We start from the raw sequence: 4,434 nt of genomic DNA, 5'->3' as shown, positions 1-4,434 counted from the left end.
AGAAAGATTAGTAATGATCCGGGTTGAGGGATGATACTCGATCACGTTGAGAAAAATAATGAGATGTCTAATGATGAATTCGTCCATAGATTTAAGTTTATGTTTCTTTTGGGTTCCTTGGCAAGAGGTTCATGTCGGTATAAAAGCATGAGTTTTGGTAAAAATCTCCTTTCGAAAATACTTTTTTTGTATATACAAAAAAGTTGGTAGTGTAAAGAGTTGATGAGAAATACTAAAATATAGTGGTAACTTTCAATCCTTATTAGTGGGGTGATTTCTTTTTTGTTAATGGGTTTACTACAAGAAATAACAACAAAAATCAGTTACGAGTTTTTTTGGTAACTAATTGGAAAAATCAGTGACAACTTTATATGGTCACTAATCGGATAAGATAGTGATGATTTTTTATGGCCACTTTTTTTTATGGTCACTAAGTAGATAAAACAGTGACAACTTTCGTTGTGACGATATTTAGTGACAAAATGGGTCGTCACAGATATAGTGACCATTTTTATATTTGGTCATTAATCGGTTTTGTGACGGCTCTATAGTGACGAAAACTGACGACCAAAAATCTAGTCACTAAATCATTTAGTGACGACTCCTACTATTGTCAGTAACCATTTTGTTTTCGTCGCTAATTGGCATCTTTTTTGTAGTGCATGCACTAACAAAATTGGTTTGTGTATAGAGCATGGACAATGTTTCACATGATGATCATTTCTTGATCATTTCTCATTAACCGGAAATAGTGTTTTATGCATAAAAGTTCTATATTTTTGATAAAGTTCTATTTTTTCTTTTTGTAACAGAAAATTCTCAATTATTTAATATTTTGTCCAAATTAACGATAAATTTATTTTTCTATTTTAAAAGAAAATGAATGATTATGTGATCCAAAATAATAAGACTTTTCTGTTCGAAAAAAAAAACAATTTAGAATTTTATCAAAAAAATTTCAAAAATAACAAGACTTTTCTGCATAAACCCTTGGAAATATATATTAAAGATATAATATAAATACGGATCGTAAGCGGTGGTAAGATAAAGAGGCAGTGACACATAGTGGATGAACGACACCCAAATCAAAACTATGTATAATTCGACTCTGTAATCAATTATATAGTGGTGGAGTGAGTAGGGCGCAGGGAGGTGCTTGGCCCCCCTAACTTGTCTATGCTTGGCTCCCTTAACTTGTCTATGGCTACCATACTTTTTGACTAACATACCTCCAATTCTAAAACCATCGCACATACTCACACATTGAAACGAAAGAAGACAATACAAAAAAGAGGCAAGTACATCTAATCTAAGTCGTCAACTTTATTTTCTAATTAAAAAACCATATATTTTACAGAAAAAAGGAAAAATACATCTCAAATCTTTTAGAGGGATAAGTATAGTAACTTAATATTTCAAAATGTTTCAAAAAAATTTGAAGGCTCCTTATATAGATAAAATAACAAGTCGGAAATCTTTCAAATAAATCAAAATCCTTTTTCAAAGGGTTATCGTGTGCGCCATCATCATTCCGAATCCTTATTTTCTGGAACAGTGGAGATGATTTTCCAGCCTTAATTACCATTTGATCATTGTACCTGAAGGCTGAAGTCTTCGAGTTCTAAATCCAGTAGTGTTTCCTTCAAGATTCCGCTTGTTTGCTGCTTCATTCTCCTCTTCAAGAAAAAATACAGTCACCGTTGAAGACTATTGCTCTGTAAGATCTCTCAATCTACATATATTTTTCTTTTAAGGCTTTTTAACTATGTGTATCAGTTTTAACAGTTGTGAATTGGGGAAAGATGCAATCAAAATGTAGATAAAATAAAAAGTAAACGATTCCTCACAAAAAAGGCACTGTGTATCCTATTTTTCTTGTTTCTTGTTTCTTTCTTTCTTTTGTATCTATAATTCTTCTTTTATTGTTTTAGTCTATTATTAATCAATTTATGTGTTATCTTTTAATATTCTTATTTATTTTCGTGTTTATAAACCAAAAAATTGTTGCTTTCCATTTGAACGAAAGAGTATATTTTTTGTTTATATGATTATTAAAGGCAGAAAATTAATTTGTTATATAATTATTTAGAGCTTTGTGGGTGATTTTTTTTATTATCTTTTTTGAACTTGTTGGTTGCTACATACCCTGGTTTCATATTCTAGATCCTACACTCGACGTAAGCCCCCTTATTGTAGGATCCTGACTCCATCCTTTATATATATATATATATATATATATATATATATATATATATATATATATATATATATATATATATATATATATATATATATATATATATATACTAGTTTATAAGTTATAACCCGTGGGAACCATGGTTACAAATTTAATTAATTTTTTTTATAGTAAAAAATCAAAATTATTAATTAATTATTTTAAATAAATTACTAATTAAGAGATTTTTTTTAGTTATATAAATTTTAATCATTGATTTAAATAAATATGTGAAATTATACCATTATATAATTTGTATTAATTTTATTTTAATTTTTATTCTAATGTTATTAATTTATGTAATTAGAGTGGAAAATTTAAAATTTGAAATTTGAAATGGAGTTGACAAGTAGCACGCATTAATTAAGAGACATAATAAAATGACACATGACAAAAAAAGAATAAATTATACATTAATTAGGAGGCCTAATAGGATGACACATGTCAAAAAAAAACTATTCTTTTATTAGAATAAGGATATATATATATATATATATATATATATATATATATATATATATATATATATATATATATATATATATATATATATATATATATATATATATATATATATATATATATATATAATGATAAAATACAATAATTATAAACCTTACACTAACAGAATTGGTTTGTGTCTAGAGCATGGGGCCACCTAAAAAACTTTTTGGATGTTGGTAAATTTAAAACAACAAACATGTTTTGTACTATCAACAATGCATAAATTATGCATAGCATTTTGGATAGTTAGATATCTTTCCAATAAATTATTATTTACATTTTGGAACAAATTCTACTTTCACTTTGTATTTTTAAATACAGACTGTGTTACCAGTTTATTTCTACAAAGATAAAGAAGTAAAATTTTTGAAAGGCTCCATTAAAAAAAATGTTACCAATTATTTTATGTTTATAAAAAAACGAAAAGAGTAAAAGACTAGGGGTGACAATCTCAACTCCAATCCGAACCCAACTCAATAAATAACAGGTTGGATTGAGATTTTTAACTCATTTAATTAAATAGATCAACCCGTCTAACACATTTAATTAAATGGGTTGGGTTGTATTATTTACTTGATCGTTATATTTTGATTATTTTTTATTTATCAAAAACCATTGGTGAGTAACCATTACTAGAATTCAAGTTGGTAAAAATAATAGTCGCTTACAATTTATAAATTAAACATTTATAGTGTTTTATGGTTATAAACACTTATTTATGTTTGTATTATGGGTCTATAAAGTCATTGTTGTATAATTTTCAAACTTGGACAAATATTATGGTCTTTAAATTATGTGTAACTTTATTTGATGGATTATATGATTCTTAAGATGTTTTTGTGAAAATTTAAATGGGTCAACACAGGTTAACCTGTTTAGTAAATATGTTTAGTAAATAAGTTGGGTTGGAAAAATAGTAAACATGTCAACATAATTTCAACTCATTTACTGAAAATATTGGGTTAGGTTGAGAATTCTCAACCTGTTTACTTAAATAGGTTAATAAGTTGGATTGGATTGGATAGAGATTTCCGAACACATTTAATTAAACAGGTCAACCCATTATTACCCAACCCAACCCATTGCCACCGGTATAAAAGACCATCAATGGCGAATGACCATTCCCACCTGTTCATTTAAAAAAAATATTTTAATTTTTAAATTTTTGTATTGTGTCTTCTTTCTAGGCGCCTTTCACTTTCTATCTCTAGAGCCCATTATGGTGAAGAGTCAACAATCATAGTTTAGTAGCACTTTGTCTTTCTCATAATAAGCATATGCTTCGTTATTTTAATCAATATGTTTCATACATATATCAAAGATAGCAAAACCACAAAAATGATCTTATGTCTCATCTAGATGACTAGATCCTTGGCTTTTATGACCAAAATACACAAAGAAACTAACCTATGAAGCAATCAAATAACTGGGAATTGATTAGCTTATTATATTAACAACTTTCTTTAAAATAATTTGATTGATCCATAAATGGGATTTCATGAACCGGGAAATGATTAGAATTCGAATTTGATCGAAAATAATTTATATAGTCTAATAAATATAAAACAGAAGTATGGGTATTAGACACAATGTTAGTTTATATCTTTTTGGTATATCATGTTCATGAAGAACGTAGTGTTTTTATTGTGAATAGAGTATTATCAACATTTACTATTTAAAGGAATGGAATACAT

The sequence above is a fragment of the Lactuca sativa genome, chromosome 6 (genome assembly GCF_002870075.4).
Source record: "Lactuca sativa cultivar Salinas chromosome 6, Lsat_Salinas_v11, whole genome shotgun sequence".
Lineage (NCBI taxonomy): Eukaryota > Viridiplantae > Streptophyta > Magnoliopsida > Asterales > Asteraceae > Lactuca > Lactuca sativa.
This window is presented reverse-complemented; position numbering follows the sequence as displayed.